This window comes from Ambystoma mexicanum, chromosome 4q, assembly GCF_040938575.1.
Source record: "Ambystoma mexicanum isolate Mex_15411 chromosome 4q, UKY_AmexF1_1, whole genome shotgun sequence".
NCBI classification, from domain to species: Eukaryota; Metazoa; Chordata; class Amphibia; order Caudata; family Ambystomatidae; genus Ambystoma; species Ambystoma mexicanum.
In genome coordinates, this window is record NC_090928.1 from 919,489,858 (window position 1) to 919,513,059 (window position 23,202).

Sequence of the window (23,202 nt, forward strand, 5' to 3'; positions counted from 1 at the left end):
AGAATCCTGCATTCCAGGAGGGAGCCGAGATGGGTCCTACAGGAGAGGCATGACCCCAAGAAGCAGTGGAGCCAAGGGCAGGGCTGGGAGCGACAAGGCCACAGGAGTGGGAGCCTCATTGGTCGGAGGTCTGCCGTCAGAGCTGCGGGCACAGAAGAAAGAAACAAAGTTACTGAGAGCATCCCTGGGGAGAAAGCAGAGCTGTCGGCAACATACGGAGAGAAGGTTAAGTATGAGCGGGGCTCTGAGTCAGAGTAAAGCGTGTCAGTGGAGCAGAAGCAGAGAGACCAGCTGCCCAGAGGAGACGCCAGGGACCGGGGAGTGAAAAAGACAAAGCATCGAACCGGAGCACTCCTGTGGGCTGTCGTGAAGCCAAATGAGATGCTGAATGAATTAAAAAGTATGCACAAGATGAAATTAACCCAAGGCAACGGGTTGAGAGGAATATTAAGGACAAAATAAAGTCCAAGCAACAGAGTAAAAACCAATGTTATTGAATACCAAACTAAATGAAAGCTTTTGACTAAGCTACCACCAGATGATAAGTTTATGTGAAATACGTGTACTTCATATTGAAAGCAAAGCACAAAACCTATGAAATACAGTGGAAAGCAAGTATGAAACATTGCGCGAAAGTATGAAAGCAAGGTGGTGAAGAAACAAGATCATCACAAAGTGAAGTGTATGAGAAAACACATTGTGACAGTAAAGCGACTGGCAAAGGAAAGAACACAGTTTGGCAAAGCCAAGAGGCTGGAAAGGAAACGCCAAGTGGGTGTGAAACATCACACAGGTACAGATGCAGAAGAACCTGTGTGGGCTAAAGAGCCTAGGGTTCCTGTTTGCGTGAACTGTAATCGGTGGGCCGTGTGGTCCAACAACTGTGCCTAGAGCAGGGATACTGTATTTGTGAAAGCCAAAGAGGTTGCTGAAGCAAAACAGGAGAAAACCGAAGGAGTATAACGTTGATCTGGAGCTGTTTTTGTTGAACATTGAAAGATTGAGAATAAGTACAAGTTGACTGCCTTGAACCTGGGGAAGGGAACCCAGAGACCTTGTGGTACTGTCTTGGGGAAGGGGAGCTGAAAAGTAAGCCAGGAGCTGGAAGAAGCTCAGAATGTTATTTGGAACACTTACTTCTTTTCATGCTGACATCCCTACGCATTGTTAAGCTTTAGCTGCGAGAGCAAGTATATGGTTAGGACACAGACAGACCTTTAAGTGGAACTTTCTAACTCAGACTTTCCTTAGTTTCTTTAGGTAGGGAAATCCCACATTTGTATAGAGCAAGTTAGGCCTTCAACCATTCTGACATCTGAGTAAATAAATAATTTCGGTTTGAACACTGAGTCTGTTGTCCGTCTTGCTTCATGATGCCTTCACAGACCGTAGCATGACAACATAGAGGAAGCTCTGGCCTTGGCTAGGATCATCTTACATTCCAGCAGCAGGGAATAATGCCCAAACTCTAGGGCTGCAGGAGCCAACTTGTGTGGCTCAGCAATGCCGGGTCGAGGTGCAGTCTCATCCAGTCTACACCAGCGAGCAGATCGGGAAGTGGAGGCAGCTGGATGGACGGAGCCACTGACAGACTGAGCAGGTTTGGGTACCAGATCTGTTCAGGACACATCGCAGCAATGAGTATCATCCTGCAATGGCACTGTCTGGGGGTGTTGATCTCACACAACAGAAGCAGGATCGAGGGAAGGCATACTGGAACAGCCCCTCCCATAGGAACGAGAAGGCATCACCCAGGCTCCCTGGCTGAGGCAACCTCTGGCACTTGGAAGTGGAGCTGGTCACTGTCGCAAAGAGGTCGATCTGGGGTTGTACCCACTCGTTGAAGCAGAGAGATACTGGATTCTGACAAAGCTCCGAATTCATGGCAGGAATGTAGCACCCTAACTGAGCGAGTCTGCAATGGTGTTCTTGGTGCCTGCCAGGTGAAATGGGAAGAGGATCATGTCCCGACGATTGGCCCAGTGCCACAGTGTTTGGGCTTCTAGGTAGAGTGCCAAGGCGTGCATCCCGTCCTGCTTCAGGATGTAGAATTCCTCCTCCTCCATCAGCAGAGTCGTCTGCTCCATGAAGGTTGCTTCCAAACATGTTTCCCTAGCTCCTCCAGAACCATCAAGGACAACACTGGCTCTCTTGCCCCTGTACTCGCTGATCTCTGCAACCACTCTTGCCACCACTGGATCTTTCCCATCCTCCCTCAAGCACTCCCCTGTGCACCCCCTCATGAAAAAACCTTCAGCAGACCCTTGTCCAGCCAACCACCCCCCCCCATTTCTATGACCACCTTCCTTGTGAAACTGCTGGAGAACCTGGCCTTTCCACAACTTACCTCACACATGAACTTGTTGGTGGTCTCCACGACCATCAATCTTGATTCCGAGCATCCAGAGGCACAGAAACTGCTCTTCTGTACACCTGTGAAGAACAGCTTGCATCTCTGGACTTTAACTCTCAAGCCGTCATCATCCTAATTGACATCGCCTCTGCCTTTGATACAGTTAACCATTCTATCCTCATAAAATGGCTCCACAATACCCTGGGTATCTCAGAGCAGGCACTGGACTGGCTTACCTCTTTCCATACCAAACGTTTCTCCCAAGTTATTCTAGGCACCTTCCCCTCACCTACTTCCTTCTCCACCTGTGGTGTCCTCCAGGGCTCAAACCTCTCCCCCTGGCTCTTCAACACTTACCTTGCTCAGCTAGCACTCATTTCCTCCTCCTCCTCCTCCAACTTCCAATGCTACGCAGATGACACACAACTCTTTCAAAACTTCCTGCTAACCCTCTTGCATCCTCCATCATCCCTGACTGCCCATTTGCCATCCAGTTCTGGTGCACACTACCAACAATCTCAGCCACAATGCTAGCAATACCAAGATCATTCTCATTGGGACCCCTGCTCCCTCTTTTTACCCCTCACTCTGGCCATCCTCTATGGGCTATCCCCCTGCTCCTCCTTCTGAAGCCAGAAACCTTGGAGTCCTCTTTGAATCCTCTTCTTCCTCACACTCAGGACATTGCCAAGAAGTCCCCTTTTCAACTCTTCATTCTCAAAGGAACTCTCCCTTTTCTCACTTTCTCCCAGAAGCTCAATGTTTCACGAGCCATGGTTCTCTCCAGGCTTGACTACTGCAATAGCCTTCTCCTGAATCTACCTTCTTCCACTTTACGACCTCTCCAGCTAATCCAAAATAGGGCAGTGAGACTTACCTTTGGCCTTAAGCACAAGGACTGCATCTCTCTTGCCCTAAAAAGCCTTCACTGGCTCCAGATTGTGGCAAAGATGAAATTCAAATCCCTCTGCATCATCCATAAGGCTGTCTGGGGCCTGGGACCATGCTATCTGCAACTTTCCCTTAGTAAATACTCTCCCTCTAGACCTCTGCGGTCCTCTGACACCAACTGTGTGTGTGTAAAGCGCTTTGCTAAACAGAGGGCCGGAGGCCAATCACTTTCTTCAGCTGGCTCTCTCTTATGGAACAAGCTCCCCCTTCTTCTTGAGCAGGCCTTCAAATTCCAGAAGCGCCTCAACACTTTTCTCTTCACCTCCTAACCTCCTCCTTACCTAATCTTGCAGTCGCTGTGATTGGTGGCCAGAGCACTTATGTATCCCTCGACGACCTGGCCACCCACCCCAACCTACCTCGTAGCACTTGCCTCGGCACCCACCGGCCTCAATCCTATAGGCTTGCCCTTTATATCCCATGAGCCTCCAGGCCGCATAGTACTTACCATACTATGCACTTCCACCTGCTGCTCACCCACGGGCACAGACATCCCAGCACTTACCCCATCCCCACTTCCTCTCTTCTCGCTGCACTTGTATGTTCTGAATACTCACAAGGCATAGTAGGTTCATCTTTAGCTTCCACGGTCTTCCCTGTTTTTCTTCCATGTTCCCTCCCTGTTGCCGCTTTGAAACAGAATTGACTTACTGTATAAGCACCTAACAAATGGACAATACATAAAACTGCACGGCATGGGCACCCCCACACCCAGAGGGAGGCATCTGTGGTGACGCTCGCCTGGTATGGTGGGATCTGAAAAGGAGCTTCCTTTGCGAGATGTGGCTGCACTCCCCACCACTGAAGAGCTTTCCGGAACTCGTGTTTGAGGGTGATCTTGTCTGTCCAAGAGCCTGAGACCTGCAGCCACTGTGCATCCATGAATATCTGTAGAGGTCTCAGCTGCAGCCTGCAAAAAGGGACGAGGTGGATGCAGAAGGACATCATGACCAACAGCGACTTGATGGCTGAAACTGTTGCGGATGATAGACGCTGTACTTTCCCCAGGATGCCCGCTACCCTCTCTTCCGAGGGTGTAGCCAGGCATGCAACAGTGTTGAAACAGGCACCCAGGAACAGAGCGTTACGCGATGGCTCCACGCAGGACTTTGAATAATTGATGGAAAATCCGAGCTGCGATAGCAGGGTCCATGGCCAGTTCAGGCCTACTTGGGCGTCTGTGTCCTGGCGACGATGCTGGCCTCCAATGCTGTAGGTCTGCCAACGGCCCCTGTATGCTGCCTGCTTTCTGGAATGGGAGGGTTGACGATAGGGGGTGTTATACCCCTTGGTGGACCTGCAGACTTCTCTCTCGAGGAACGAAAGGACGATTACCTCCTCTGTTGCAATGTCCCCAGGCATGTCCGCCATATCAGTCTTAATCGCCTGGAGAGATTTGTCCACAGTCTTGCCAAAACAGATTGCCCCCATCAAAGGACATGTCCACCACCTTGGACTGGACATCCGCCCTGAAGTTAGTGGCCTTCAGCCAGTCTTGTCGTCGGAGGGACACCCCATTGCCCATCTGGCGGAAGCCAGTGTCTGCGATGTCCAGCGCCACTGTGATCTGGGGCCACCTCAGCTTCCTGGAACAGGGCCTCAACCTGCTTGTCCTCCAACAGGAAGTCCAGAATGGACCCGAGCTTATGCCATAGCTTATACCGTAGGTCCCTGTCGTAGCGGGATAAGATGGCCATGGAATTAGCAGCCTTGACGGTGGAGGCTGCAGTGCAGACGAGGTGTTTTCCCACGGCTTCAAGCTTCCCTTCCTGGTCTGGAGGCACCATAGCCGAGAATGACTGGTTCGACAAGCGCTTCCTGGCGGCGGCAGACAACACGGAGTACAGACTGGTCTGAGTCCGTAATCCTGTACTTCTTCTCCAGCCTGTCCATTTTGGGCAGGAGGTACTTGGCGTCTTCAGCAGGGCCAAGCCTTCCTTCCAGATATCATCCAGCAGAGGGATTGACATGACTGTCTTCAGTCTGGACCCCCAGCATTGGCAGAGAAACCCCTTCTTCATCTCGGTACCAAATTGGAGAGAGCAGTGACCCTCGAGATCATGGCATGAAAAGAACCAAACTCAACCGGCAGTGAGGCCCTGGTGGGCTCGTCGACACCCAGTGGCTCCCCATCTGCCGGTATGTAATAATCAGTCTTGTCAGTATGAGACACAGTAGTGTCCGTATTGTACCGGTACTGGTCCCCAAGCCCCCTTCGTGGTCCAAGTAGTAGCACTCGGAGCTCGAGTAGATGCGCGCAAACACCCTCTGAGAGTCGCTCGGCATCGTCGGGGACATCCTCCACTGCATGCAGAGAAAGTCTGTAGGTGGCAGAGACTCTCTGGTCTTCCCTGACCTCCTCCTGCTGGAGTAGCATTGGAGGGGACGTGGAGTGGGGCATCATTGTTTGGGGGTAGTGGACCCTCTGGGGGAGGAGGCCCCTACCTCTACTCCTGGATCTTTTGTAGCCTCTCTGAAAACCGTTGGAAGACTGTCCCTGCGAGTTGCCCCACGATGGTAAAGGTTATCTTGACCATGGTTAGAGGAGCATTATGGGCCTAGCCCATCGAAAAATCTTGTTGAATGACCCTCTTTGGAAAAAAAGGTTTATTAGACAGTTGTCCTAGTGATGTTAAGGTTTCATATTCCTCTTTGCCACTTTAAAGTGCATCCTCAACTGCCTTGCCAAACAGGGCATTTGGCTCAATGGGCATATTAAGTAAAGTGTCCTGCGTTTCTAGCTTGAAGCCCGACTGCCTTAGCCATGCATGGCGTTTAATTAACGTGCCTTCAGCTATGATGCGGCCTGCATTGTCAGCGGCATCCAAAGTATTTGTTAAAATGCAGTTGGCCACATCTTTGCCCTCTGAAACAGTTTTTAAAAGCGGAGAATGGAGTGACTGTGGGCAGCTTCAACCTGTTCTAGCGAGTCCCACATATGGCAACCATAGCCAGCCAGACGAGTGTTATTACTGGCAATTCTCGTTTGCTAGGCAGCTGAGGATGCTGCCAAAGATGTACATCTTTTTTGCTTTCTTTGTCAGGTGGGGCCTCAGCGGATGCCGGTCGTGGTAACTAACAGGGTGTCCGGTTTTATTTGACTTCCGATATACAGTGGGTCACTAAGGGCCGGCTTGAACACCACCTCAATGCAGGGGTTGACCGCTTTTGTGGGATTTAGTGTTAGTAGGGAAGGCTGAATATGCCTTTGTACCGACTGAAGGAGGGGAATAAATTGTGTAACGGGCATTTGGTCTCCCAGAATGTCCTCCACAAAACCGTTGTCGTGTCGGACATCCTGAAGATCTATTATAAAGTGTTGGACGTCCCTGAGGAGCAGCTCGTTGTACTGGGGATGATTATCTATAGGTGAGACATCCAATGGCTTGTCCAGATTGGGGACTGGATGACGTAGATGTCCGTCGTCATCATCGTAACATTGGCCCTGGTACGGACTATACACTGTGCCCTAGGAACCTGGATCCTGAGAATCTGAGGGGTCCACAATATAGAGCTCTTGTGAGGAATATTGGAACTGTGAGGAAACACGAGTTTGGGTGGAGGTGCTGGGCTGAGAACTAACTATTCGAGGCAGCTTGGCAGGTGGTTCATCCCTGGTGACTTTCTCCCTGTGCAGAGCCCCGAGGGCTTGATAACTCTTGAGGGTGATGGTCCATAAAATCCACTTAAAAGGATATCCTACTCATTACCCTGTCAAAGCTTTCAGGGGTCCACTCAGTGGACCTAGGAAATACAGGAGGGGCAGGACTGTCTTGAAGGGGTCTATGGTCATTATGACATAGAGCCCCTGATAGGACGTCTTTAAAAGGAGTATGGCCGCTATCCTGTGAGGGCTGGGATGGAATAGCCGTAGAAATGTTGGAGGTTTTCGAAGTTTTGGACCTTAAGAACATGACCGGGATATGTTTCTTGATCAATTCCTGCATTTTCGACACGTTAGAAGGGGACGTTGAAAGTTTTGATTTCGACGCATGCCCTTTGGCATGCGAAAGGATGAACCTTTTTAGGTGCTGTGTCTGAAACGTGCCTAGTGAGTGCTTGTTTCCGGAAACCTGTCAAGCAGCGAATGCGATCGCGATAGCCCAAAGGACAGAGACGATTGAGGACTTCTCTTTGGACACCTCGTGGCCATGAACTGTAGACAACATGGTCAGATTTGGCTGTGGGGTATGTCCTTCGTGATGCATCTGTGCTTTTGCCACTAGGTGTTTTTATCCTAAACAGGACCGCCGGCCTGCTTAATGGTGTCGGGGCCTCGCACACGGGATTCTGCTGAACCCTGATCGCCCTCGGCGTCACTAGGACGCTGACGCTGCCATCACTGGATTCCCTTGCCACGTCTATGAAGGCCTCCGCCTTCATGGTGTGGGCAGACCAGCGCTTAGTTCGACAGTGCTTTAAAGTCTTAGGACAAAAGAGCCTGCAGGATTTGCAGTTATTTTCGGGGCGATCCCTTGGAAGACCGTGATTGAACCATTTGTGCGTATCTTTCCAGGGGTACTTCCTATTACAAGATGGGCAGAATTTAAATTGTGGGTTTCCATGATTAGTGGGAAAGGCAGCACAGCGATGAAAAGTAATAGAAGGGGTCAGATTAGGCATTTTCTAAAGACGAATAAGTGTATGACCTCCCCCCTACTGTAATGGAACGAGGCCCAGTGAGGCCTGTGTAGGCTGCCATCAATGTCCGCCGAGACCATCGTTCAGCTCGTTGTCGAAAGCCACAGAAGATGTGGTGGGCGATGGGCGGTTGTCAAAATAATATTTAAGAAAGCTGAATATTAAACTTTTTTCCAATCAAAATGCGTTAGCCAGAAGAACTCCACAAACTAGTGACAGACTATGATGGTGAAAAAAAGTAATCCGAGGGACCTCGACGCGTCAAGGACCATGGGTACAGTAGATGTTAACTAGGAATAGTATTACTAAGACGCCCAGTCGACATCCCTTTTTTCGTGTTTCAAAAACAATCAAGTAATACTCTGCGACTACCCATATCAGGGACGGATGTAACGTCGACATTGGTATAAATGGCGTTCATGGCTCCATGAGGCTTCAGTTGTAATTAGTTTTCCCCTTGCACAGCCACATTATGGATTATAAACAAAAGCACTGAGTCTCATAGTAGAACACTAGGAGGAAGCTCATTAACAGTGGTGTAGGATGGGAGGGCGATGAGGAATTTTGGGGAGGAACGTCCATCCGAAAGAGCATTAACAGGGAGAAGTAATTTGTACTTTTCATGGATTGTGTCCTTACACGGATTCCTCATGTTAGAGACGACTCCCATAGCAGTATGATGAGGAGGGAAGCAGCGAACTCTGCAGCAATTATGTCAACACTTGATGGAGGACAGCTCTGCTAAAACGAGACTGGCAGTGTATCCAAGCAATATTGGCGTAGGTTTAAGCTACTTAACTGTAACTGCTGTTCTCCAGCTGGGTCTGGCATGGATTCATATGCTAATGAATATTCCACGTAGTCAGCTGGGAATTCTCTGTAAAAAGAAAACCGTTACGCTTTAGCTTGAAAACTGCATTACTCCTCTAAATCAAACATTGAACTCTGGGTCATACTCACTCCCCCCTCCCCCTCCCCTGCCTCCACCCCCCCAAATAATTATCGTCCTCTCCTTAAGCTCCACACCTAGTAGCCATCTTCAGATTTGGTCGAGCATGCAACGTGGCAGTATGAACCAAGACGAACCACAGAGGGGAAGGAGGAGGGTTTGCATGCAAATCCATACCAGACCCATGCTGGAGAACAGGAGTTACAGGTAATTAACTTAAACCTTCTCCAGCATGGGGTCTGGCAATGATTCACATGCTCATGAATAAAGATTACATAGCAGTAAATATGCACAACCATGGGAGGTGGTAAGGCTCAACAGAAGTAAAAACACTCACCCCTGGAACAGACTCAAGTCAACGGGTTGAGTAGCCCTGCTTGCCTAACCCAGGACTCCTCCCAGGAATCTCTCCCTGTCGACGCAGTAGAACCTCATGAAGGTGTGCATGGACCTCCATGTAGCAGCCCTGCAGATGTCGAGCAGGGGCACATCAGAGAAAAATGAAGACGTTGCTGCAATTGCTCTGGTGGAATGGGCTCTCAGCCAGCCTGGCACCAGAGGAATGCAGGATGCCATGAGGCCGAGCAACCTCAAGAACTCGAACGCTGGGAGCGTCTGGGCATGCTGAAACTTGTGCACCATCTGCTGAATGTGAAGAGTCCTCACAAAACACTGTCCCAGGGAAGTGTCGAGCACTGCTCCGATGTACTGGAGCCGCTGTGTTGGCGTCAAATGGGACTTCTTTAAATTGAGGGAGAAGCCCAGCCTGTGAAGGGAGTGGCAGGTGACGGACAGATAATCCAGGACTTGCTCGGGAGAGCTCCCCCTGATCAACCAATCGTCCAGGTAGGGGTAGACGTGAATCCCCCCCTTGCCTGAGATGCACTGCCACCACCACCATGAGCTTGGTGAAAACCCTCGGGCGGAGGTCAATCCGAACGGCAGGACCCGAAACTGAAAGTGCGAGTCGCCAACCGCGAACCTCAGGTACTTCTTGTTCTTGGGATGGATCGGCACATGGAAGTAAGCATCCTTGAGGTAGAGTGACACCAACCAGTCCTGAAGCTGAAGGGCCTGGAGGACTTGAGAGAGAGTAACCATCTTGAACTTGTCCTTCCTGAGGAGTTTGCTCAAACCGCGCAAGTCCATGATGGGTCTCAATCCCCCGTCTTTCTTCAAAATCAAAAAATAAGGGGAATACCATCCCTTGTCCCTCTCCGCTACAGGCACCAGTTCTATGGTGCCTTTCTCCAGCAGGGCTTGAATTTCCTGCGCAAGGAGCGGATCCGGACTCTGCAAAGAGAGGTTCCTGTAACGCTCACCTGATTCCCACGGAGGCGCTGACCCAACCTGGACTGCTACAGTTGCTTCTATGACTATGATGAGGCGTAGAACTCGGAAGACGCTCTGGGCAGGACCTCCGAATATTGACTGTCTGGCTTGTAAGGTGAGTTTTCTGCAGGTGGAAGAAAAAGGGGTAATTACAAGCTGGTTGGATAAGTTCTCCCACCAATCTTCTGCTTTTCCCACTTCTTGGTTCTCGACTGGTCTCCACAAACTCTCGCCTTTGGTTTAGTAAAGCCGAGCTCTCCATCCTGCTTCTGGTGCAGGGGCGCGTTGAATCCAGTTACGTCACTGGATGATTTCAGTGTTTAGGCTCAGTGTCCTCTTGTGGCTTGTAATAGTCCTTCAGGTGCTGAGGAGCTGTTGGCGACACCACCACTGCTGTGCAAGAAGAGGCTTGTGAGTATAGAAGATCTGAGGCCGCTTCTGAAGGAGCACCCTTTTATAATGTCCTTTTCTGTCTTTCAGGTGCCGAGATGCTGTGGGCGATGCCGCCGCTGTTGCACGTGCGGTGGCACGTAAGTATAACTGAATTGTGGCCACTTCAAAATGGGCACCTGTAATAATGTATTTTCCTTCCTTTCAGATGCCGAAATGCTGAGGGCGATGCTGCCGCTGCTGCGCGTGAAGAAGCGCGTAAGTATAAATGAGTTGCGAACCCTTCGGCTCGGACACCACTAACAATGTCTTTTGTCTTCCAGGTGCTGGGATGCTGCCAAAGCGAAGGCCGCGTTGAACTCCAGTGTGATCACGGATGGATAAGGTAAGCGAGCGTAGCTGCGAGCGGGTTGCCCGTTTTCTAACCTTATGTCTTTATTTGCAGGAGACTGGACTCTTGTGACTGAATTCTGGTGAGTAGATGTTCCTGTGCCTTTTCTTCATCCACAGGTTGCTGCTCGAGAAGCTGAGGGTGTGTCTGGACCTGGAATGCAGGAGCCGACTCGGTGAGCGTCCTGCTGCTGTTGCAGAATAACGCGAAGCACGTGAATTCTATCGGGCGTGGTTTAAATAGTGGAGAAGTGCTTTGGTGCGTATTCTTCCTCCAGCCTCACCCAGGTAAGAAAAGAGTTCCTGTAACAGAGGATTGGTCTCTCCCAGCCTGTGGCTGGGACTTCACCCAGCTTGGATTGTTCTAGGTGAGTATGCAGCATGGTCTGCCACAGGTAAGTCCACCCAATCACTACTGCACACTTTAAGAATATGAGCCCGGTGCCCATGGCGCCAGGACTGTGGTTCCTTATGAGCCTGGCACCAGAGGCGCCAGGACATGGTCCAAAGGGGCCCCTGTAGGGGTCTGCTGGAACCGGGGGTGTGGATGATGAGCCTGCTTCCAGGGACGCTGGGCAAGTCTTGGCTCCTCGGGAGTAGCGCTCATGACAGTTCCCCGGTGGATTGTCGCGAGGCCTGTGCCGAAAAGGAAGACAGTAGCCGTGGGTTATGATCTCCAGAACCCACACATCTGAAGTAATGGCTCGCCACTCTACAAGATGCTGCGCCAACCTTCCCCCAACCGGCGAACCATGGGACATGGCCTAATGACTGAGTGGGAGCGGCTGCGGCGTTACCTGAGGGCAAAGAGACAACTGCCCGAGCGGCCTTGGCACCACGGGTACCCGGTCGTCCACCTCTGGTACCCCTGCGTTGGCCTCTTTGACTGCCAGCTCCTCTCGCTTTACTGAAGGACGAGTAATAGCGAAAGGAACCACCCCTCCACTGCTGTCCCCTAGGACGAAAAGGCGGAGGGTTGGCGAACTGCAGCCCCAACGACTTCGCTGCAGCTTTTGAGGTCTGCAACCTCTCAAGGCTCTCGTCAGCCTTGCTGCCAAAAAGGTGTTCACCGTCAAAGGGCATGTTGAGGAGCCGGGACTGCACATCAGGAGCAAACCCCGACTTCCGCAACCACGCAAACCTGCGTATCACGGTGCTCGCCGCCATGGACCTACTGACGCATTCAGCTAAGTCCAAACCCGACTGAACGGACTCACACATGGCATCCTTACCATCCTGGACCATAGCAGGGAAACCATCCCGTTCGTCCCCTTCGGGAATATGTTCAGCCGCTAACGAGACAGTTCCACAGAGTGTGTGTGAAACGAGACAAGGCACAAATGGAGTTGGCCGCCTGAAGCGCCATACCACCAGAAGAAAACACTTTCTTCGCCCAGCCATCAAAAGGTTTGTCGTCCCTATCAGGAGGGATGGTAGGGTACGACGCCTGCTTTGCCGGGGCTGTGGCCGCCTGCACCACCAAACTCTCCGGAGTGGGGTGCCTGGTCAAGTAGCAGGGGTCGCTACTGGCTGGATGGTATTTTCGCGACAAGGATCTGCCCACCGCCGGGAGACTCTCCGGAGCAGTCCAAGCCGCCGCCGCCACCCTTCTTTGTAAAGCCATATGGAACGGCAGTACCGGGTCAGTTGGGGGACCAACATCAAGGATGTCCGTTAGATCATCCTGCACAAACTCCCCTGGGGGAGCAGACCATCCCAAGTACTCAGAAACCCTAGCCATAAGGCGCCGGTACGAGGAATCGGCATCAGAGCCAGGCTCAGGCCTACAAAACTCCACCTCCGGAGAGGTGTCCAGTACACTGTCATCATGCAGTGACTGCCTCAAATCGTCAAACTGACTATGGCCTGAGACAATTTCATCTGGAACCTGACTAGGAACCAGGCCATCAGAATCCACATCCGCCTCTGAAATATATTCCAGGTGGCGAAAAGAAGGCACCCGAGAGTGCTTGCTCTTAACCAGAGCCTTCCTAGGGGGTTCCCCCGTGCCACGGGGTACCTTCGACACAAAAGGCGTCGAGCCAATCGGCGCCGGCGTCGAGAGAACAGGCATCGGCGCCGAGGAAATTGGCGTCGACGTCAGATTCAGCGCCGCCAGCATCGGCGGCGTCGACACAGCCCTCGAAGCCGGAGCCCCGACCGTGTCCTTCGACGACCTGAGCGTCAACGGCTTCGACGACTTCCTCGAAGCCGGAGCCTTGAGAAAGCCTGTCGACGCCCTCGACGCCTCAGACGTCGATGTCTTCCTCGAAGACCTCACAGGTGCACACGGTCTCGAGCGCGTCGAGGACCGGGACCTAGAACGGGTACGTCGAGAACGAGTCTCCTTGTCCGAACGGGACCTCTCCCGTGACTCGTGCCGACCACTCTTGCGAGCAGTGTCTCTCGACCTCTCACGAAAGACCCCACTCGGGGGCGCGGACGGCTTAGTACCCTGCGACTCGAGAATCGCCAGCATTTTCTTCCCAAAGGAAGCCCATTCCTCCGGCGTCGCACGGCTGGTGGGGTAAGTGACGTGCCGGGCAGAGTCCTCCGAAGAGGACCTGGAAGATGACCGGTGTCGGCGCTTCCGAGAATGCCTCGAAGAGGCTGAGGAGTGGCGAGACCGACTCCTAGAAGGAGACCCACAAGACTTCTGACGATGATGCCGAGAGTCACCTCTCGAATCATCCGTCGAAAGCCCCGCAGACTTCGACTTCCGGGGCTTGGACACCCGACCTACCGACAACTTCTTCTTACGTTCGCGTAAGGCTTTGGACGTGAGCAACTGGCAGTCGATAGTCATCCGTGTCGTGGGCCTCCCCGAGGCACCAGAGGCAGGCGTCGTGCGAGTCCGTCACCGACATCTTGGACCCACACTCCCCGCACTTCTTGAAGCCAGGACGCGGGGTCCAAGACGAAGTAGAAGACATCTTCACACGAAGGATTTTCACAAAAACAAACAGGTTCGAAGAACCGAGAAGAACAGAACTCCAAAGAGTCGAGGCGTTAACCGAGATTCACGAAGCAACACGTTCGCGGAAAAAACGGAACTGAGGCTACGGGCGTCGTGCGTCCTACTTATCACATCGGATGACGTCGGAGGAGGTCCTCGACGATGGCGCATCGACGCAGGACGCAGAAAAAAGTTTCCGAAGCAGCACAGCTGTGGTGATTACATGTCGGATATGGAATACGTCGTCGGACCATCCCATCGAAAGAACGTTACCAGGTAAGAAAGTAACTTGTTCTTTTACACTTTCTATTAGGTTTTTCCTATGTAGCGCAAACTGCAAGAGCAGCTAATCATATTCACCCCATTTTTACTATTGCAATTAGTTTGATCTTTTATAGCCCATTTTTCATGCAAACCAATATCTACTTCACTGGTTTTGATGGTGCACGCACACACACACACACTTTCCACAAGGGAAATGTCCTACTACAGGAGTCATACACCATAAAGTTGATGAACTGCTGGGAGGCCTATCTAACTCCAAGCACCAGCTGCTCTTTAGAGACTTTTCTGCTGTCAGTGGCGTAGCGCTGCTCTGCCCGACGCTTTTTCACGCCCCTTGCTGAACATGACGTTTGGCCCAGTATGTATAGAGGTGTATCGTGACCTCTGGTCATTTCTTTTCTGCGCACTCAGCTAACTCTAGGAAAAATGTTCTAATTTCTTATTCGTTTTTCTGAATATTTGATTTATTATGTCTCTCGAATTTGTCACAATGCTGAATGCAACAGGAACTTCAGGGCTCAAATCCAGCGTGACTTGAGGGCGTCCGGTGTCTGTCTCAGACATACACCGCATCTGCCTTTACAGACTTTATGAAGGCCACGGCATGGAGTGCTGTTAATCGTTAGTCAATTCACGCAAAGGTGCTTTAAGAGCGTGAAGCAAAACGTTTCACCTTCCTCCAACTCACCCTGTAAAGGAGCACAGAGGGCAGACGGTTTCACGAAGGAAAGGGATGCACTCTGGATACTGACAGTAGGGTAGTCTGTAAAGCAATCAGTCTTTACTGTTCAAGGTTATTTGGTTTCAGCACTAAAGGAGCAAGGAGTTGTACATATCACTAAGGGCTTTCGGAGAAGGAGCAGGAGCCGGGGGGACAGAACCACAATGTACCTGGTGCTTGAGAGGATATTGATGCTTGACCGCAACAAGTCGGTTCCAGGATGATTTGCAGCTCCTGCGACAGAGTTCAAGACGGGAGACGGCTGCGGGTATCGGGTGGCAGGGCTGCAGGCTGGCCTATACGGCAGCTCGGGGTCAAGAATCACTGTCTGTCCTGGTTTGCGGATCTGGAACGCTGGTCGAGGGATCTGAGACGGCTTTAGTGACTACAGCGGGACAACAGTCTGTGTTTTAGCCTGTTGCGGTTCGAGGGCTCTACTGCTCTTGAAAATGTCCTTAAAAGATGGATGCTGGTTGATGCTTGTTGTGGCATTCCTCCTTGCTTCTTCGCAGGGCTTGGACACCCGACCTACCGACAACTTCTTCTTACGTTCGCGTAAGGCTTTGGACGTGAGCGACTGGCAGTCGATACAGTCATCCGTGTCGTGGGCCTCCCCGAGGCACCAGAGGCAGGCGTCGTGCGAGTCCGTCACCGACATCTTGGACCCACACTCCCCGCACTTCTTGAAGCCCGGACGCGGGGTCGAAGACGAAGTAGAAGACATCTTCACACAAAGGATTTTCACAAAAACAAACAGGTTCGAAGAACCGAGAAGAACAGAACTCCAAAGAGTCGAGGCGTTAACCGAGATTCACGAAGCAACACGTTCGCGGAAAAAACGGAACTGAGGCTACGGGCGTCGTGCGTCCTACTTATCACATCGGATGACGTCGGAGGAGGTCCTCCGCGACGGCGCATCGACGTAGGAAAAAGTTTCCGAAGCAGCACAGCTGTGGTGATTACATGTCATAGATATGGAATACGTTGGAGAACCCAATCCCCTCGAACTAGACTTATAGAGCATCGCAGTTGTATAAAGAACAACATCATACAGGCTCCATTAGTTAAACACTATAAAGAAAAAGGCCACACATGAGAATATCTGGTGGGTTATTCTGAAAAAGATCAACAGCACCAATAAAAAAGTCATCAATCAAAGATTGTTGACGTTTGAACAAAAAAATATTTTTAGAACCAACAGCAATATATCAGGGCTTAATGAAGGGCTTCAGTAGCACCATGTTCATATAACACAATTAGATATATGCTTCTGGCGATGCTTTAATATATTTATGAAGTCTATTGTTTTTTCCATTTGACATTTAGGCTTTAAATTGCAATGTGTAAGCAGCATCTTCCCCATCAAATAAAACTGAGATATGTGACTAGACAATCTGTGAGATCGGTAGGGTGTCTGTGAATGACTCTCCATGTCAACACGTATCTTTTAAATAGCTATGTATCTAGGAGGCATTAGAATTAAGTAAATGGTGGTCAGATGCTATGATAAAACATTTTTTTTAAAAGATCACAAGTATGTGCAAAGGTGTTTTTTGCTCTGTATCTGGTGTGCGATGATTAATCAGAAACATTTTTATTATTCCAAAATGGTTGATGTGTACATCTCCAGCCCCCAGTTTTTTAGGGTATTTGGGTGATGTTCTCCATGTTTTTGGAACTGTATTGTACATCTTTGCTGTATTTTGGTGTCTCCATCTGATGGGACTACATGGTGTTTGTGGACATTCCAAAATGGCGCTCTGCTTCACTACTACGGTTTGATGGGGTGACCATCTGGCAATAGTCTGTCTTTTGTGTTCATTCTCTAGTTTCTGTCCAGGGTTATGTACGTAAAACACTCCATGCACAGAGACGTGTTTTGTTTGCCAGGCAGTAAACGCGCTAGAATTTACCTCGCCTTACTTGGACCGCACTAGCCTTCATGAGGTGGGTGCCATTGGCGCACATATGGTGTTGGTTTAAGAAGACTTGCATGCCTTTGGTGACTTAAATGATGCTGTAGTTAACAACAGCATGGGGGATTGTCCACCTCTCGCTCCTCCCCCCGCCCCCCAGTCCTCTATTTTCCATCAGCACGTGGGGTGTGGAGTGGCTTTTGGTACGTTTACCCCGGGTACCTTTGTTAGTTTCTGGAAAGAATCCCCCTTTGTTGAATATGGCATTTTCCTTGTAGGTGCATGTACAGGACTACTCAGGACATGGCTGGTGTTTTCAGAAGCATTTGAAAGCTCCTTGGTGGTGTTGCTGTTGTGCAAGGTATGCCTATGTTGTCATTTTAAGAACTATCCTTGAATATATCAGAGAATATAGTTTGACTAACCTTAAGCATGATTATTCTTGACTGTGGGTTTTGTGTTTTCTGTGTTTCAGTGTCGGGAGTTTTTTGGCCAGTGGAGGCCAGCTCATTTATTTACCAATTTCCGGCCTGCACATTTATTTACCAATTTCCTTTCCAGTCCTAGCTAGGAAGGCTACGCTTTGCATTATTGCCATTTTGGAGGATATCATGCGTCATAAGCAGGTACCTCTACCGTAACTAGAGTGTTTGTTATTGTGTAAAGCAAGCAATGATCAGATTGCATTTGAATTAAGGAATTGTCTGCATCTACTGTGGTATCAATTTAGTTGTGTGGGATTTTAAATGGGGTAACTATTTTGTTGTTCCTTAATTTTTTAGTTTCTAAACACTTGCCTGGAATGATAGCTACGTTGTGGAGACCATATTTACCCACCTATCAAAAACATTGCTAGTCCGGATTGGATAGCCCGATGAATGTCCCTGTAATTGTTTGTATAGGTACTGAAACATGTTGGGCTTACTATGTAACCACATAATTCGGACTATTATACATTTGTTTGGGAGTCCAGTGTGGATGTATCAAATTTTTAAAGTTTTTTCTTTTATGTAATGAACCATGTATGTGGAGTGTGTAGTGGGGTTTATGTAGTTCTACAATGTTTTAAAATAAATTTTGTAATAAATTCCAATTAGTGGGCTTGTGATTGTTTTACTATACTTTTTTGTCAGGTTTTAGTAGTATGAGAACATTTTGAGTCACTGTGATTGTTAGTTTCAATTATATGTCCTTTGCTTTTCTTTTTATATATGTGCTGGGAGATAGATATAGATGAGTAATCCATGAGAGGAAGGAATCCATTCTAATTTTTTTTTTCTAATGGTTTGGTCTTTCCGCCCACAGATTGATCATCTTGGATGGAGAAATAGCTTACCGGAAGTGCACTTGCTATGGATTCTTCTCGCACCGATTCCTCAACTTGATAGATATCCATCCAGCGCCAGCTTGCCAAGAAATCTTCGACAGGTGGTATAGTGCGGCTCAACGTCATCACTAGACACTCTTAAGCTCGGTCACACAACTCTTCAAACTTAAGGGATGGACTACGCCCCTTTATCTCAGTTCCCCACCCATTTCCTCTCATGCTCAGCCATCGAGAGGAAACTCATACCAACCAGAAAAGGTCTGATAAAAACATCTACTAAAAACAGAGTTAAACTGCCAAATTGGATGGTTTTAGGGCTGAATTCTATAAAGAGTATAAGCACAGCTTGGCCACCGATCGACTGAAGTTGTGGGATGAGGTTTATAGTCATTTGGTCAAAAACAAAAATGTCGAAAGTCATAATGTAAAAAAAAAAAGTCAGCAAAAAAAATGTTTCCAACTTTTTTTCTCGACATTTGTCATTCCACTATTTATTTTCGACATTATGCCTGCACACCGTAGTATGAATCTATGGCCCACGGCATTCTGCCCCATCCATGCGGGGGGCAGCAATTACCTTAATTAAACCAAACAAACACCTCACTAACCCAGGCGATACGGGCCGTTGTTTTGAATGTTGATATCAATATTTTTGCTAATCTACCTACTAATCACATTCTTCTACATGAATCCCATCTTGTACATCGAGATCAGGCTTGATTCATTCCATCCCGTTCCACTGCATTGAATCTATGCTGCTTTTTTGCACAATATCCAGACCAATCTTCAAGCTAGGGTAGCAGTGGCCATTTTGTAGGCAGAGATGGCATTTTATACGGTCTCATGGAATATTTGATTGGCGATTCTGCACTATTTCCACTTCGGTCACTACTTCCTTCAATGTGTTAGTCTACTGTATAGCTCCACCACCGCTAAGGTTTTGACCAACGCTCTCCTCATCTTCCTTTTCTTTGAGCAGGGGAACCCATCAAGATTGTGACCAGTCCATGTTATTGTATGCACTTTGCACTGAGCCTTTGGCGGCTCTTATATGACTAAGCACAGTCAACATGGATTGCCAATATCTGGCTCACCCGAAATCATCTTGTACGTGGACTGTTTTCATATTTGATGCTAAAGATCCGGATACCAATCTGGGGCCTTTAATAGCAAATATCTGACAATTTACACATTTTTCAGGGTTCGGCATAAATTGGAATAAATCTGGGTTATTTCCTCTTATTAATAATACTTCTGTACCAAAGAACGTTGGAATTTAAATGGTCCCAATCATCCATTTCATTGCTCTGGGTTACTATAATTCGATCACACAAAACACTATTCGAAGACAACCTAGCAGCACATCTCTGGGTGCTCACATCTAAGCTTCAATCATGGGCAAAATTACCTCCGTCAATGTATGGTTGCCTTTCGTTATTGAAGAAACGTCTATATTTCTTCACCGATATGGCCTGATAGATCAATTTTCAATGAAGCAGGTAGGATATCCTCTGACTATTTATGGGGCCATGAACAAGCTATATTTACATGGGAAAACGTGGCTGCTCCAGCGGACATGGTCTGCCTTGGCAGTGACCACCTTCGAGCCGTATTACTTTGCGGCTGAAGCTCAATTCACTTCTTACTGGTAAATCCCTGACAACACTCAGCCACATGTGAAGATCGAGAGTCTGGGCTCCTCAACACATGATCTCAAAGCAGTCATCTTTGCAGCCAAATACTGTGCTAGATTGTTTAACTGGATGAATATAATACTTCCTAAAACCGTAACATTCAATTGTTGAATTCCCTGGGCTTCTTCCCATCTCTTGGTATGGATATACATACCAGATGGGATAGAAAATAATCTTTGGTACTGGGTGACATGTTTCCTGGTAGCCTGTTTGTCACTTTTGGGCATTTCTGCGCGGAATTGGGAAAAGATCCTGCAATACAGTTACAAGATTATTGCATGTGATCAGCCTTTAAATGTAGATGGCTCACTTTCCCTCATGAATCCTCGGCGAACCCGGCCCAGTTTTTATTGTACACAGAACTGACCATAGATGACTAGTCGCCTTGCTATATACACTAGTACAACACAATCAAGTATTTTCTAGTCAAAGCAGTTGCCATTGGGAGCCTGACCTGGGTCAATTAATTTCAGATATAGCCTAGAACAATTTTGAGATTGTATCATTAAATCCTAAATTCCACTTTCTATAGTTTAAAGTACTCAAAAGGCTGCATTATACCACAGCTAAGGTTGCTAAATTTGTGAATAACACCAGCAATATCTCTCTGAAATGTCTGCTCTCACCTGCTGGTTTTATGCATGTGTTCTGGAGTTCTCTATAAGTCTCCTTTGCACAAACAATATACTCATATACTAAACTAAGTAACTCACACCCGGCCATTAACCCCACCTAAAACAGACAAAATACAATATTAAACCGATAAACTCACACTTCCATAACAGTCTTGACCAATTACATGCTAGCACCACAGGAAAGCATCCTCTGTACATGAATGCCTCGGTGCTCTTGAACCAGGACATCTAGAAACAGACACTAATGGAGCTCACAGTATTTCCAGTCTGCACGCATTAGCAGAGGCAAAGTCTTCTCAAATCTTCCCCACCCTCACTGACCAAACCCACCCCGCTGTTTTGGAACTGCCACAGCATCTGCAGGCCATTCAGATGGCAGTGGTATGTAGTAAAAATCCTAATAACTGAACTTGACAACATGGCCTAAAAATGGGCATTTAATTTCGGCAGCTATAGTATGATAAGGCCGACAAACTATAGAAAATGATCCACAACGATCAACCCAAGAGAAACAATGTGTGCATGTGCCTTTGAAAGAGTGAAGCTATATGATTTATGCTCAACCCTGTTTTGAAGTACTACACTATGTTATGTAAAAGCATGTTTTTGGGGGTAGACACAGGTTTGTGATGTCTTGCTCTGCCAGGATAAAAACATTTTTACCAAAGCTAAATGCACGTTAACTAGAATGTTCCCGCGTGATACTGTGTGCTCATGCACTCCTTTTTAGGGAGTAGCAAAGACTACGATTTCCGTTTCCTTTTATACAAGGTGGTACGGTCTTGCTATAGTATGTTGAGGTTTCATCATAATGTTTTGCTTTAATGTCTAATTTGCAAGTGCTTTTGAAGTAGCCTTAGGACACCAGGTAGCAACCCCCTAAACAAGCAAAAAAACTGACGGTAGACCTGGAAATCTAATCTGTTAAATATACCATACACCTCTGTTTTCACCTAAATTTTGCATGATGCACACTTTAACAGTATGCAGTAACTGCAGCCCAAGGTGAGGTGGCTAGTCAAAGGCTGTAATATGTACATTAACTCCCATTGACTGGGCTACACCTCCCACAGGCACCGTGGTCGAAATCCAACCCTCAGTTAAATGTGCCCATATTTCCTTCCAGCTTTCCCATATTTAGAACTTGGCAGTTCAGGGCTTAGGGGAGCAAGTAGCAGAGCTTTGCACGCTGTGGTTTCTTAGGCATGTTTTTCTACATGCCTTAGCTCACCATGTCAATGTGGAAGGCTCAAAGTCAGGCCATGACATGAAGAAAAAAAACGTGAAGTTATTTTGCTTCATTTTCATGGGGCTTTTGCAAATTTTGATTTCCGACATCCAACCCCCTCCCAAATGTTGTTGGGGGTCTAGCGAAGTAAACATATGGGTTGTGCCACATTTTTTTACTTGGGCATGGCTCCAACATGCCCAGGCCCACCATGCAGTAATATACAGACGGTCGCCCTTGCACAGAGAACACCATCTCTCCAGCTATTTCACCAATTGGTGCTGCGCTCCATAGAATACAGTGGAGTGGACGATAAATTTGGTCCAAATTGTACACATACCTCCTCTACCTTTTCCTTCTCGTGCCTTCCAGTGCTTCCTGCAGGCAAACCCTCACCGACCTCTTTTGTCGTTCCCTCGCCAGACCCATGGACTCTCCATATGGTTTCTGTACTTTCTCCCATTAATGGTGGGACACCCTCCTGGCCTCCTTCCACTCCTCTCTCTCCTAGCTCTTCCCTTACTGTGGCTACCATCTATCAGCCACCTAGTCAGATCTCCAATTCCTCTCCGAGTGGGCGGACCTCTCCTCTTCCCTACCACTCAACTCCTCTTTCTTAGAGACTAACATCCTCCTGGATGCTTCCTGTCCTTCCATTGGACTTTTGCAACCTCTGCAACTCTCTCATTCTCCATCCTCCCCTCTGGCCCGACTCACTCTTCAGGGCACACTCTTGATGTTCTGATCTCTACATACCTTCCCCTTTCTATCACTCTCCCCACACCTTGCTCCTGGAGTAATCGCTTTCTCCTTTCCTCCCAGCTCACTCTCTCCACCCCTCAGGCCATGCCAACTGCAGCATTGCCACCTACCTTCTCAATTATCCGACCCATGAAGCGTGTGTCAGTTGAGGCTTATGCCGCCACTATCTCACCAACCCTCCCGCTTCGGATGACTCACACCCAGCTGACTCATCTCTTTCTATGCTTCATTCTGCTATATCTGATACTCTTGATCTTCTTTCCCATGTCATGAGAGTCCGCCTGAAGCCCAAAGCCAAGTGCAACTACTGGTATGACTCGCCCTTAAACGCAAGTGCAGGATGGCCGAGAGGAAATGGCGTGCTTCCTGTACATCCTCTGACAAACTGGCCTGCCGTCTGCTCCAAAGGCAATACCGGCTCTCTGTGCGCACCAAGAAGAAAGCCCTCATCCAAGCCGGCATCTCTGCGGCATCCAACAGCTCGGATGAACTCGTTAAAATCTGTAAGGAGCTGGCCAATCCTGCTGCAGTCTACCTCTCCTGTCCCCTTCCCAGGCCATCTGCATGGCCCTGGCTTCTCATTTCAGCTCTAAAACCAGGATAACCTGTCCTCTCTTCCTCTCGACCTCTCCTCCTCCTCCTCCTCCTCCTCCTCCTCCTCCCTACTCTTCC

At 48.8% G+C, this 23,202-nt stretch overlaps 1 protein-coding gene across 4 annotated transcripts in view; it reads right to left on the reverse strand.

Moving 5' to 3' along the window:
* MTA3 (metastasis associated 1 family member 3) overlaps positions 1 to 23,202 on the reverse strand; it is a 1,736,304-nt gene that overhangs the window by 1,162,928 nt on the left and 550,174 nt on the right. The window lies entirely within an intron of this gene.